This window comes from Protopterus annectens, chromosome 2.part1 (assembly GCF_019279795.1).
Source record: "Protopterus annectens isolate FY-2018-M chromosome 2.part1, PAN1.0, whole genome shotgun sequence".
NCBI classification, from domain to species: Eukaryota; Metazoa; Chordata; order Ceratodontiformes; family Protopteridae; genus Protopterus; species Protopterus annectens.
In genome coordinates this window covers 551,370,065-551,386,172 of record NC_056729.1, presented here as the reverse complement: position 1 = coordinate 551,386,172, position 16,108 = coordinate 551,370,065, and positions in this window count along the sequence as shown.

Genomic DNA, 16,108 nt, shown 5'->3' with positions numbered 1-16,108 from the left:
CTCATCATGCATTGGCATGTGATTGTTACCTTTAATGAGCAGAAAGCAATTTACTCCATGTAAATAGGTATGATTCATAGAGACCCATAGAATACATTTGAAGCACAATGCTTTATATAAACACATACTCTTAGCACAGACATAGGTGACTGTGTAAGTGTTATGGTGTTGAGTATGAAACTTACTGTAGGCACCTGGTGTTTGGCATTGGGCCTCTGTAACCCATCAGCGACGATCATTTACATCCCACTGATGTAGGTCGTCATAGTGGTGGCGGACCTGCATGGTGGTCCAGTAGATCCCAGTGTATCCATGGTGCTCCCTTGCAATCTGGTTCCAAATGTTGATCATCTCAAAGTTCCTGGGATGTGCTTGTATCATCTACTTATGTTCAGCATAGACAGTATGCATGTGTGTTGTTTCCTCATCTGTCCAGTTCTGCACCTGGATGCTCTGAAGCCGCCTCTTAGTCGACATCATCTCTGAAGTAGTATTACCTTGTAGAAAAATGCCTTCCAAAAATGTTAACTGATGTCCTAACAAGTTTGCTGGTAGCAATAATATGATAAGAATATATATCAGTATTACATTTTAAAGTTGGTGCATATAGGATGGTGGCGGACTATTGGAGGACATTGAGCACATGTTACAGTTAATCCCATTTACTGATACCTCTTGGACAGTTGTGCCAAAGATTCTAAACTTAAGATGATATAATGGTTAATGCACCGAAGTTTGAGAACTTACACAGATGTTCACTAGTGGGAACTAGTAGTACAGCGGTAAGCATTGTCACCTCGCAGCAAGAGGTTCTCCAGTTCAATTCTTGGATGAGGTGCCTTCTGTGTGGAGTCTACATGTCCTCTCAGTATTCATGTGGGTTTCCTCTGGGTGCTCTAGTTTCTTCGCACATTCCAAAGACATGCATCTGGAGTGTTTCTTCCCAGGCCTCTGCTGAAAATGAGCTCTGTCTCAGTTGGAATTTCCCAGTAAACAAATGTTAAATAAATAATTTCAAAACATTGACTACTAGTGAACCTCATTAATTATGCATGGTGCAAATGGTACTTAAAAGCTGTGTGCACTTCTGTCTGGGATATAACTGAATCACAGTTAACTTCCAAAGGCAAGCTGTCACCTGCTTGCATTGCTGTGGTGGAATACAGTGCTATTATCACATACTTATGTTCACATTATACTGTGTAAAACAACTAAAACATGCTTTTATATATATGTTGTTTGAAATTCTCATCATTAAAATCTGTTAGCTCCATAAGGAAGGGAGTAGACTTCCACAATATGCATGCATGTGGGTACATGTCCATCAGTAACAAGGAATGTTCACTATATACAGTTATATGGCTACAAACAAATCAGCCCCATTGAAGTACAGATATGAACGGAAACAACATATATCCATAGCTAATGCAGAGTAACCTGTAACATCTGAGAATGCTTGTGGAGAACAATGATTTATAGGGTTATCCGCAAGTTGTATGTTCAGTGACTGATTTACAGATAGTCTCTGATGCTGAATCATATAGCAGGAGTTATAATAACAGTTAATGAGATATGGACAACATTACGACGTCTTCACATTTATGTTATTTCTTGTGGTGATATGTAGTCAGGACTGCAAAACAAATGCTGTTGCTTTACAGCCTTGTTTCTGTATAAATGACAGTAGTTATTTTGCACCCTGTCATGATGGACACATTTGTGATGCTGTCTGTCTCTGACGTTGATAATATCTGAGATGCATCCTCCATTACTGGTAGAATTGTTAGATGTGTTCAGATGTGCATGTAATTTACCAACACCATTAGTATAGCACTGTGGTTGTGGCACATTTGTTATGTATGTGATCCTTTCTTATCATAATATCCACTGACATGGGTTCATATCCTCTCTCGACAAATATGACCTCTACAAACTTGTTGAATGGATTGATAGCTGGGACCACATAAGCTCTTAAGAAATGTTTTAATGCTCACTTCGATTAACTGTACACAGTAGTGACATACATGACACTGATAGTTTGGAATAGCTGTCCACTGTAAATCTGAGGTGAGCCATTAATTTGACATATGCTTTTAATATTGTCATGTAAATATGTATAAGCCCCTGTATGAAATCTAAGATTTGCATATCAACCTGTCTTCCAGATGTCAAATTGCAATAAAAGAGAAAATTTCTCACACAGAGAAAATGAGATTATAATAGAGGTTCTACACCACCATGGATGCAACCTGCATGAATAGATGGCCAATAATATGTGGTGGAATCAAGTGTGGACAGGTCTGACACATATGATGAATATTGTGGACAGGTCTGACACATATGATGAATGTTGTGGACAGGTCTGACACATATGATGAATGTTGTGGACATATCTGACACATATGATGAATGTTGTGGACAGGTCTGACACATATGATGAATGTTGTGGATAGGTCTGACACATATGATGAATGTTGTGGACATATCTGACACATATGATGAATGTTGTGGACAGGTCTGACACATATGATGAATGTTGTGGACAGGTCTGACACATATGATGAATGTTGTGGACAGGTCTGACACATATGATGAATGTTGTGGACAGGTCTGACACATATGATGAATGTTGTGGACATATCTGACACATATGATGAATGTTGTGGACAGGTCTGACACATATGATGAATGTTGTGGACAGGTCTGACACATATGATGAATGTTGTGGACAGGTCTGACACATATGATGAATGTTGTGGACATATCTGACACATATGATAAATGTTGTGGACATATCTGACACATATGATGAATGTTGTGGACATATCTGACACATATGATAAATGTTGTGGACATATCTGACACATATGATAAATGTTGTGGGTGTTCACAATGGATCTAGGGAGGCCTTCTGGCAACATTACTGAGACATGATCCTCCATGGAGCCAATAGTCTCCGCTGCTATGAAAGGACAAGGAATACAATTTGAGGTGGGACACCATTCCTTCTCCTGGATGAGATAATGATGTTCCTGGCCTCCTATCATACCATCTACCAGGATCATCAGACACCACAGGGAGGTATTGAAGCAGGTGTTCCAGGGTGTACAGGTATGTCCAATGTTCGCAAACAGTGCAGCATACACCAATTTTCATTGAAGGACATTACTGTAAAATTCTTAACATATTGTTATATTTATGTTATATAAACAGAACTATGCCAAGGACATGGCATCACACCTGATGTTGATATACAACATAAGTGACATAGCATGTTATCTTACCAACACAGTACACACATAACACTGTCAGCAACGTGTGATGTTGTGTTTATCACTTGCATATGCCCGTCAACATCTGAACATCAGCAACATATGTCATGTAAGCGTCTCCATATCCTGTTATTGTGATCCATATTTGCTGTGTGGTTGTTCTTAATGTTATGTCTGTGGAGTATACTAATGTGCTGTTGTTTGTGTGTCATGTTAACCTGCAGATGCTTCATCAAAATAACACAGGTCAGGAATGATATGCTTCCGGCAGACCTGGTAATGTTACTGATACCTTTGCTATTGTGCGGCAATGTACAGCACACCTGTGATCTACAATATTAATGTTGGCTTCTTCATACACAGGTACAGCTATACAACATGTTCACCATTTCTCACATAAGTGTCTCCATATCCTTTTAGTGTGATCCATTGTTATTGTGTGCCTTTGCCTCCTGTTATGACTGTGGAGTATACTCACATAGTCATTTGCCATTTTATTCTACAGCATCCACTTTATGTCGAATGATACACTCCTCAACCAGGGAGGATGTAACTGGTAAGGTAATCTATATGTTTGCTACTGTTTACTATTGATAATTGCATCTGTACCCTTCAAGGTTACTGTGGTCTTGTTCACCTGCAATAAGAAGATGAGCATCGCCCATCCGGTATGTGAATTTCTTATTTGCTGTGTGTTATAGCTCAGATTTAATGCTACATGATACCTTAAATGTGCTTACTGCTGTGTTTTTGGCTTTAGAGAGTGCAGCTGTTACCTGCATAGTTGTGATTACAGGGACTCTGCATTCTTCCCGTACAGATTTGGGCCCTTTAGGGGGTGAGGGGGGATTAAAGTTAGCACTGAACCTATCTGCCAGGATGTTGGCAATATCAGTTGGTTCTGTAATTTTTGTGCCGTTGTGCTGTAACTCAGAGCAGATCTGGGTGTTGCCATTGAGATTCTTGACATAGCTATAGAATGCTTTGTGGTTGTCCTTAGAATTAGTGGCAATTTTGTTTTTGTAGCTAGCTTTGGAGGATCTTATAAGGGATCTCAGCTTCTTACTGAGGCTGATCAGGGAACTCCTCCACTCATGGGATTTTACTCTCTGTTGCAACAATTTCTTCCTTCTGCTGTATAATTTGTTTATGGCAGGGGACCGCCAGATTGGCTTCCTTTTTTTGGAGGTTAGCATCTTGGCTCTGTTTGGGATAGCACGATCCATGCACTCATGTAAGTGCTTATAGAGTGCATTTGTGTAGGATTCAGCAGTTGTAACTGTATTGTCCATCTGCATGGGTGTCATGACGTTCACCACTTCTGTCTTAAGAAGCATGAAGTTGGCTTTGGAGAAATGTTTTACCGTGGTTTCCTTAATGAGGGGTGGAGGCAGGATGTGGATATCAAGGGTGATTAGCTTATGGTCGGATCGGACCAATGAGGAGTTGACTTCAAGTGTGTAACACTGGTCACTCATGTTGGTAATGACTAGGTCTAGGATATTGTTGCCCCTGGTGGGGGTGTGGATAAGTTGATCCAGGGCATTGGAGTTTATGAATTCCAGAAAGCGTTGAGGTAAGGAGTTGGTACATGAGTAGTTTTCCCAGTTAATGGTGGGGTAGTTGAAGTTGCCCATTATTAGGGTGTTTGATTGAACCCTAATATTTTCCAGTACATCAAGAAAAGAGGAGTGGGAATCCTGGGGCATGGTGGGGGATCTGTAGCAAGCTACAATTTGGATTGCAGTTTTGCCCAGAGTTAGTTGCACTTGGATAACCTCGGCTGCATTATGCTGAGCAACTAGCCTGGAGGTGTGGATATCCTTAATGAACATGGACACACCTCCGCCTTTGGTGTTTTGGTCCAGGTTACATGGTCGAAAAGTGTGGTATGAGTTATAGCCTGGTAGTGCAGGTGTGCTCTCTGGAGCCTTGAACCAGACTAGGCTCGTCAGGCTAATATGGCAATAGGTCCCAGGATCAGTGGTGACTCCCGCTTATTGGAGTGGGATAACTGTTGCTGTGTGCCATTCAATGGGCACAAAGCCTGATGCAAGGCTATTATTGAACATGGTGCTTAGGTGGGGAGCCAGTTCGTTCTGAAGTTCGTGTAAAACGTAGCCTGGGATGTTATCCAGTCCCATGGATGCTGTGTTTTTGTTTTAGAGAGTGCAGCTTTTACCTGCATAGATGTGATTACAGGGACTCTGCATTCTGCCTGTATAGATTTGGGCCCTTTAGGGGTGAGGGGATTAAAGTTAGCACTGAACCTATCTGCCAGGATGTTGGCAATATCAGTTGGTTCTGTAATTTTTGTGCCGTTGTGCTGTAACTCAGAGCAGATCTGGGTGTTGCCATTGAGATTCTTGACATAGCTATAGAATGCTTTGTGGTTGTCCTTAGAATTAGTGGCAATTTTGTTTTCGTAGCTAGCTTTGGAGGATCTTATAAGGGATCTCAGCTTCTTACTGAGGCTGATCAGGGAACTCCTCCACTCATGGGATTTTACTCTCTTTTGCAACAATTTCTTCCTTCTGTTGTATAATTTGTTTATGGCAGGGGACCGCCAGATTGGCTTCCTTTTTTTGGAGGTTAGCATCTTGGCTCTGTTTGGGATAGCACGATCCATGCACTCATGTAAGTGCTTATAGAGTGCATTTGTGTAGGATTCAGCAGTTGTAACTGTATTGTCCATCTGCATGGGTGTCATGACGTTCACCACTTCTGTCTTAAGAAGCATGAAGTTGGCTTTGGAGAAATGTTTTACCGTGGTTTCCTTAATGAGGGGTGGAGGCAGGATGTGGATATCAAGGGTGATTAGATTATGGTCGGATCGGACCAATGAGGAGTTGACTTCACGTGTGGAACACTGGTCACTCATGTTGGTAATGACTAGGTCTAGGATATTGTTGCCCCTGGTGGGGGTGTGGATAAGTTGATCCAGGGCATTGGAGTTTATGAATTCCAGAAAGCGTTGAGGTAAGGAGTTGGTACATGAGTAGTTTTCCCAGTTAATGGTGGGGTAGTTGAAGTTGCCCATTATTAGGGTGTTTGATTGAACCCTAATATTTTCCAGTACATCAAGAAAAGAGGAGTGGGAATCCTGGGGCATGGTGGGGGATCTGTAGCAAGCTACAATTTGGATTGCAGTTTTGCCCAGAGTTAGTTGCACTTGGATAACCTCGGCTGCATTATGCTGAGCAACTAGCCTGGAGGTGTGGATATCCTTAATGAACATGGACACACCTCCGCCTTTGGTGTTTTGGTCCAGGTTACATGGTCGAAAAGTGTGGTATGAGTTATAGCCTGGTAGTGCAGGTGTGCTCTCTGGAGCCTTGAACCAGACTAGGCTCGTCAGGCTAATATGGCAATAGGTCCCAGGATCAGTGGTGACTCCCCCTTATTGGAGTGGGATAACTGTTGCTGTGTGCCATTCAATGGGCACAAAGCCTGATGCAAGGCTATTATTGAACATGGTGCTTAGGTGGGGAGCCAGTTCGTTCTGAAGTTCGTGTAAAACGTAGCCTGGGATGTTGTCCAGTCCCATGGATGCTGTGTTTTTGGCTTTAGAGAGTGCAGCTGTTACCTGCATAGTTGTGATTACAGGGACTCTGCATTCTTCCTGTATAGATTTGGGCCCTTTATGGGGTGAGGGGGGATTAAAGTTAGCACTGAACCTATCTGCCAGGATGTTGGCAATATCAGTTGGTTCTGTAATTTTTGTGCCGTTGTGCTGTAACTCAGAGCAGATCTGGGTGTTGCCATTGAGATTCTTGACATAGCTATAGAATGCTTTGTGGTTGTCCTTAGAATTAGTGGCAATTTTGTTTTCGTAGCTAGCTTTGGAGGATCTTATAAGGGATCTCAGCTTCTTACTGAGGCTGATCAGGGAACTCCTCCACTCATGGGATTTTACTCTCTTTTGCAACAATTTCTTCCTTCTGTTGTATAATTTGTTTATGGCAGGGGACCGCCAGATTGGCTTCCTTTTTTTGGAGGATAGCATCTTGGCTCTGTTTGGGATAGCATGATCCATGCACTCATGTAAGTGCTTATAGAGTGCATTTGTGTAGGATTCAGCAGTTGTAACTGTATTGTCCATCTGCATGGGTGTCATGAAGTTCACCACTTCTGTCTTAAGAAGCATGAAGTTGGCTTTGGAGAAATGTTTTACCGTGGTTTCCTTAATGGGGGGTGGGGCAGGATGTGGATATCAAGGGTGATTAGCTTATGGTCAGATCGGACCAATGAGGAGATGACTTCAGGTGTGGAACACTGGTCACTCATGTTGGTAATGACTAGGTCTAGGATATTGTTGCCCCTGGTGGGGGTGTGGATAAGTTGATCCAGGGCATTGGCGTTTATGAATTCCAGAAAGCGTTGAGGTAAGGAGTTGGTACATGAGCAGTTTTCCCAGTTAATGGTGGGGTAGTTGAAGTTGCCCGTTATTAGGGTGTTTGATTGAACCCTAATATTTTCCAGTACATCAAGAAAAGAGGAGTGGGAATCCTGGGGCATGGTGGGGGATCTGTAGCAAGCTACAATTTGGATTGCAGTTTTGCCCAGAGTTAGTTGCACTTGGATAACCTCGGCTGCATTATGCTGAGCAACTAGCTTGGAGGTGTGGATATCCTTAATAAACATGGACACACCTCCGCCTGTGGTGTTTTGGTCCAGGTTACATGGTCGAAAAGTGTGGTATGAGTTATAGCCTGGTAGTGCAGGTGTGCTCTCTGGAGCCTTGAACCAGGTCTCAGTCACTGCACAGATATTGATGTTCTCCATTTTAAGGAGTGCCTCGAGTGAGTGCATTTTGAGATTTAGACTTCTAGCATTGAGTAGCATTACCCTCAGGTTTTTGCTTGCCTGTTCTTGTTATGGTGGTGAATTTGTCATTTGAACCTTGCCTAAAAAAGGCACTATAGAGGCAGCAAGAGCCTTAGCCAGTATCCAGAATCCCAGGGGCAACAGGTGCAGGCCATCTATAGCAAAGCATCGTGGTCTGTCGATTATGTCATCCCAAGCAGACAGATACTGGATCCCCTTAGAATGACACCAGAAGCTTAGCCAATTGTTGAAGTCAATCATTTTGTCCTTGTACTACGGTATCATTCTGGGCGATGGCAGAATGCTACTGAGGGCTAGGGTCATACTTGCCTGGGCTACAAGATCAGAGAGCTCTTCCATGTCTCTTTTCATGTAATCCAGGGAGGTACATCTCAGGTCATTCACACCAACATGGACAATGACAGAGTCATATTTGTACTTGTTGTGGAGTGACATGAGTGCATGGGTTATGTGGTGGATCCTGGCACCCAACAGGCAGCTGACAGTAACCTTCTCCTTGTTTAGTCTGGTGAGTGGGACATCCGTGTGCCTGCCTATAGAGTCACCTATGACTAGTGTGTTGGGTACATTGTTTTGCCTTATTGGCTATGGTTGAGTGGCACACTGAGTCTGTGGGCTATGTGTCATTTGGATTGTGTTGGGGGATGGAGGTTGCTTGCGTTTCTGCTTTGGAAGTCTCTGTTGCTTAGACAGATTATTGTTGAGAGCCTCTGCGAATGTTTTTGTGTTACTATGTGTGGATTTTGGTGGTGTAGATTTAGTGAGACTATGTGATGAGTGTGGTGTGGTGCAAATGTTTACCTTCTCCTTTAGACTGTCAAGTTCAGTCTTGGAGAGAGCTTTACCTCCAGTTTGGCTAGATAAGTGCATCTCTCACAGGTTGTAGTGTTGGGTGGTAGGAGGAGAGGGTTGTCTGTGTATATGAAGCAATTTCTACATTTCCGCAAATGTTTTTGTGTTACTATGTCTGGATTTTGGTGGTGTAGATTTAGTGAGACTATGTGATGAGTGTGGTGTGGTGCAAATGTTTACCTTCTCCTTTAGACTGTCAAGTTCAGTCTTGGTTGGAGAGAGCTTTACCTCCAGTTTGGCTAGATAAGTGCATCTCTCACAGGTTATAGTGTTGGGTAGTAGGATGAGAGGGTTATCTGTGTACATGAAACACTTTCTACATTGCCTCAAGATGCCCAGATTCATCAGATAGACAGGAGAGAACACTAGGAGCTGACCCTTGATCATCCCTGATTAAAAACTAATTTCCTCTAGATAAGTGAGGAAAGTGAGTACAAGAGCTGTTTTTCTCTAAGCAAGTGAGAAAAGTAAGTACAAAAACTGTTTTCCTCTAGGTAATGAGGAAGGTTGAGTGCTATAGTAATTAGCAGCTTATTTAGTGCTTACAAGTTCTGAACAAATGCTGAGCATGAATAAGCAAATTTAAGTGCTAAAACTAAGAATCTGTATCTGCACTAGACGAGTTACAGGACAGAAACAAGTGCAAATGCAGGCTTTCAAATCAGAAAGTTGAGAGAGATGGAAAAGATTGCCCAACCGGCCAATAACTACAATTTCTGGGCTAGAACCACTCCTTATATGGTAGACAGGATACAGAGTGCTGACCACTCCCACTGATAAGCTAGAAGGCTTCCCTCCAACACAGAAAGGCTTGGGGGGCACAGAAGCATACATACAGTCCTGAATACAGCAAATCTGTATCTGGAACACCAGTTACAGGAAAGGTAGGAAACAGGCTTACAGATTTTTTTTTTTACAGAAAAGTAGCTAAAACAGCAGTAAAAGCAATTCACATGCAGTGCAAGCTAGCACACTTGAGTATGTAGCAATATTAGACCAAACACATTTTAAAAAATGCAATTAAATTAAAAAGGACTAAAAGCAAGTGCAGAAGGAGTTTATTAGGTAAAATGTGGTAAAGAGATGGGACTGGGGGAGTGTCCCAGATCAAATCTACAGTGGGGTGGGCAACTGCAAAAGCCACCAAATTTAAACTACAAGCCAAAAATAGGGAGGGTGGATGGGGCAAAACACTTTCAGCAGAGATCTGAAAACCTATAAGCAACAATTAACAGTACAAACTCTAAAACCAAAAAAATATATTCAGCTCTGTATATTTCCAGAGAGATTGAAAAGCAGTCTATCAGAACACAGGTTCCAGCAATGAAATGCAGGCTGTTACTAACAGGTCTAATTTTATGCAAGTGATCCTTGAGTTAGATAATACACAAGCTGTAAAAAACAGTTATACCAACTGAAGAGTTAGCAGGAAATAGGGGGAGGTGGGGAAAACACTTTCAGGAGAGATCTGAAAAACTATAAGCAACAATTAACAGTACAAACTCTAAAACCAAAAAATATACTCAGCTCTGTATATTTCCAGATAGATTGAAAAGCAGTCTCTCAGAACACAGGTTCCAGCAATGAAATGCAGGCTGTTACTAACAGGTCTAATTGTATGCAAGTGATCCTTGAGTTAGATAACACACAAGCTGTAAAAAACAGTTATACCAACTGAAGAGTTAGCAGGAAATAGGGGGAGGTGGGGGAAACACTTTCAGCAGAGATCTGAAAAACTATAAGCAACAATTAACAGTACAAACTCTAAAACCAAAAAATATACTCAGCTCTGTATATTTCCAGATAGATTGAAAAGCAGTCTCTCAGAACACAGGTTCCAGCAATGAAATGCAGGCTGTTACTAACAGGTCTATTTTTATGCAAGAGATCCTTGAGTTAGATAACACACAAGCTGTAAAAACAGTTATACCAATTGAAAACACAGCAGAAAATAGGGAGAGGTGGGGAAAATGCTTTCAGCATAGATCTGAAAAACTATAAGCAACAATTAACAGTACAAACTCTGAAACCAAAAAAATATACTCGGCTCTGTATATTTCCAGATAGATTGAAAAGCCGTCTCTCAGAACACAGGTTCCAGCAATAAAATGCAGGCTGTTACTAACAGGTCTAATTTTATGCAAGTAATCCTTGAGTTAGATAACACACAAACTGTAAAAAACAGTTATACCAACTGAAGACACAGCAGGAAATAGGGGGAGGTGGGGAAAACACTTTCAGCAGAGATCTGAAAAACTATAAGCAACAATTAGCAGTACAAACTCTAAAACCAAAAAAATATATACTCAGCTCTGTATATTTCCAGATAGATTGAAAAGCAGTCTCTCAGAACACAGGTTTCAGCAATGAAATGCAGGCTGTTACTAACAGGTCTAATTTTATGCAAGTGATCCTTGAGTTAGATAACACACAAGCTGTACAAAAACAGTTATACCAACTGAAGACACAGCAGAAAACAGGGGGAGGTGGGGAAAACACTTTCAGCAGAGATCTGAAAAACTATAAGCAACAATTAACAGTACAAACTCTAAAACCAGAAAATATACTCAGCTCTGTATATTTCCAGATAGATTGAAAAGCAGTCTCTCAGAATACTCTGTCCAATTCTCCAGCTATGTCCATTCTGCCCAGACTATATGGCAGTACCACTTGCCAGCAACTACTAATATCAGCTACTAATAAGGCCCTTATCAAAGGGTGTCCAATTATTACTGTGCAATATTATTATCTAACTGGTAAGTGTGACTGAGCAGCAATGACTTACTTGGAGTGACTTTGTACAGTATCACTACATACATGCAATGTACTCTAGAGCTTAAATTATCTCTAGACAAACCAGCCACAGTTGAAAGATTTAAAAATATTGAATAATAATAAAAAAAACACAAGACAATATGTCTTACTACACAGTGCTAGCCAAGAGTTCAGTGATCACAAGAAAATGCTTAAAATAATACAATAGAAGAGTTCTGACATCAATACAGAAAACAGCTAGACTATACATCCTATTTCCTATCTATATCTAAGAGCAAACACAGTTCTAAAATAAACTTACATATAGAGCAAGGCAGTGCTGGTGATGTTGTTAGTTCTGAAAACAAATGCAAGATGCTCTGATTATCTCTCTCTCTCTGTCCTTAAATTGATAACACAGTACCACTGACTCATTTCAGATTACATCATTATTCTCTATTTCCCAGACTAACAGAAACTCAGAGTGTAACAGCCCTTTTGATCTTGCAGCTGGTCAGGAAGCCAAAGCAATAAACGACATTAAACATGTAAATTCTAGCCATTAACTCTGGTCTCAAAACAATCAGAAGAATTCCTTCATTCAGACATCTTGGCTCTGAGTTTTGAGATCAAAGAATTATACAATGTCTGACTTGTAAGCTTTCTCCCAGCAGAGTGCAATGTGGCTACATTTTCGAAGTTCAACATTTACCATTACATTTAAGAGAACAAGCATGCGGCTTACATTAATATTTACAAATAACAGAATTATCTACAAAATTCTATCTAGCTAGGCAGGCAACCTTCACATATCTTCACAAGCAGTTAAATGCATAAAAATCTAATAGTACAGTCAGGCGATCACATACATTACAGTACTAGTACAGTAGATGTATGTAAGGTATTCAGGAATAAGTACATATTCACAGTATTTACAAAAATTTTACAATTCACATGGGTGACAGTGCAGAGTGAGCATCAGAAGTAGGTACATATTTATAATATTTACAGAGTATTCAATGCACATAGGTGACAGTGTAAAATGAGCATCAGAGGCATTGGGGGTAAGCTGCCTACAGTGGGGTGAGGATTCAGGTGAGGTCTTTGCAGTTGCAAAGAGGGTTAGCATAAAGGTATGATTTAAGGAGGCCTTTAAATATGATTGTGCACAACTGTAAGCCCAGCAGTCACGTCCAGGCAGACAGGTCACACTACTGCTCCTGCCCTCACTGTGTCCCACAATGCTAGTGTTACCACATCCAGCTCCTTGGTACAGCACCTTGGCCCGAGTGTTTCTGGACATGGCAAGAGTAGCCAGGACAAGGGTGTGAGCCATCAGAGTGGGCACCCTAGACTGCATTAGAGTAACACTGATGGTTGATCAAATATGTGCTCTGTTGTGCCATTCTGATTGCTATGCTGGCCACTGACTAATCAATATGTAGGTGTTTTTTCAAATGTCTGATACCACAGGGTTTTTTCTGATCATTTTTTACATAGGTGACTAGCTTCCAGTTATAATACAGTATGTAATAAATATTTATCATAAGCATATGTTAGTACAGATATTGACAAAAGCAATGCTTTATGTGACAATCTTTATGCTTCTATGTTTGCTTCTCTTTCTAGTTGACATAATCACATATTTTCATGATTAACAGCGTGTTATCTTAGTCACCCACTTTACACATTTCCTTGTTGTCTGTCATTCCCACATGCACAGGTATGCCCCTGTATGCATACCTGTGTTATTTATGGCTTTTTAATATAGTACTGCACATTCCTCACCCTCAGCACTGAATGCACTTCTGTGCACAAGTTTCTGTTTTGTATCCTCATGCTGACATGTCATTCCCTTCTCATATATCACTGATTCCACACATATATTTACCTGTGTTGCTGTCTCCCCAACATTGATGTATGTTCCATGCCTGCTGTTTAGTCACAGTCTTTGATACTCTGTATGACTGAACATATTCTTATCTCTAACTGAGTCATATTGTGACAATAACCTGTGCATTAAAGCCTTATGTGTAATATTCCATGTTAAGCATGGGATGTGAGGCTTTTATTTTTATTTTTCATTCTGGCCAGTCCTTGGAATGTTTGTAATTACTCATGCTGCTGTATGCTGTTTAATTTGTTGTAACACTCTGCTACACATCACACGATGTTATTTGTGATGCATCAGTGTTAGAGCACAGCCTATTCCCATACACTGCATTGGCCTAGATTTTTTGTGGTACTGGCTATTTTACTACTACCTTCCCATGCCAGTTATCTGTATGATTTAATTATTTATTTTGTTTTATTATTTGTTGATGGTAAAAGTTAGACTAGGACAGAGCCTATTTTCAGTGGAGACCTGTGGAGAAATGCTCCAGATGTATGTCTTTCTAATGCGAGAGGAAACAGGACATGCAAACTCTGCACAGAAGGTGTCCCAGCCGCGAATCGAACCAGAGAACCTCTTTCTGTGAAGTGGCAATGTTAACCACTGCACCACTATGCCACTATCATATGACATCTTCTGCTGTGCACATCTCATGTGTGCCACACATTTACCTGCATGGTCCCCTTTGATGATATACCTCTCTGAGAGATGTCCTGAGCTGATGTATCCTTTGGATGCACCCAGATATTTTCCTTGCTGAGTGTTGTGTATATATTTTTACAAGTATATTGTATGCTTCTGTTGTGTATGATGTTCAATGTGGGCAACTAGTGGTGTCTTTCCATTTGTTGTACTCTGTGCTGCTATTGTGGGGCAACATGTAATTATCACTGTTTAGTCTGTGTACATTTGTATGTGTCACTTGTCATGACTCAAAGGTTTGTGTCAGATGCAGCCATGTTGCCTGAGCTAGGACATATGGCTGCATTTTCTATTACCCATGCCTATTTTTTCTTACCCCTGTGCCCCCTGAATATCTTGTGACTGTTCTGATAGCTCAGCATCAGACATCTAGGGTTCTTGGGGTAGGTCAGCATACCTGCAGGTGACAGGCCACCATGTTTTGATGTTATCCTGTTGCGAAGCATGGCACACACTATATAACCATATGTGATGCCTTTTCTGGTTTGTATTGTAATGCAATCCAGATGTGTCCAGACATCTGAATCTTGCTTTCAGCATGGCCCATCAGCAGCCATGAAGCACAGAACTGTCATGCAACAGTTCTATTCCATTGACAACTTCCCTCCATATTGCTGTTTCATACACACTACCAGGGTGTGTTGCCATGATATTAGTAATGAGGACATCTACAGAGCACACTACCTGACAACCGAGCAAGGAAAACATCTGGGTGTATACAGAGGATACATCAGTTCAGGACATCTCTCTGTAAGGTATGTCCTCAAAGAGGACCACACAGGTAAACGTGTGGCACACATGAGATGTGCACAACAGAAAGTGTCAGAAGACAGGTATTATATCATTATACAGGTAACTGGCATGGGAAGGTAGCAGTAAAATAGCCAGTACCACAAAAAATCTAGGTCCATGCAGTGTATGGGAATAGGCTGTGCTCTAACATGGTATTTTGTGTTGTGGTGTATGGTCTGTTGTATGCATCATCGGCAGGAGTTAATGGGGCTCTTCATGGTGTCTTTAGCCAAGGCTAAAGTGGATAACCGCAGTCACCTGTTTTCAGGGGATGAGAAGGAATAATTTGATCATCTTGCTTCCTGTGGCAATGTCTGACTATCACTTACCATTTAGTTGTGGTCATATGCTTACCTAATAGGAGCCCCTCTGGCATTTCACCATGTTAGAAAGTAGCCCTCAGGGCACTTTCCCTCCATACTGCTGCTTCATACACACTACCATGGTATGTTGCCATGATATTAGTAATGAAGCCATCTGCAGAGCACACCACCTGACAACTGAGCAATAGTTATCATTTCTATTATTCAGCATCAGGTAAAGCTGCGGTTTCAATTGGGATATGGCTGAGGTCCATTGCACTGAAGACATAGGGGAAGTTGGCAATGGAATAGAGCTGTTCCAAGACGGTTCTGCACTCCATGGCTGTTGATGGGAAGTGAATGTGTTCATCCATCTTAATGCAGATTGCTGCTAGGAACTGTGAGAGGGTGTGACTGGCAGCTGTCTTGAACACTCCTATGGCATCTCCCATATGCCATAAAAATATACCATGGCCAGTATACCTAGGGTCAGGCACACTTTTTGTTTCTACTGAGAGTGGTTTACCCCACAGATTATGAGCATGCATGTGGAGAGCACACATTATGCACACAGCCTGCACCAGCTCAATGTCTAATCTGTATCTGTCTATTATTTCCTGTTTAGAGAGCTGACTTATGGCCACCTTCTGAGATGCCTTTGCAGATCATTCTCTATTATGGGTTTCACTACC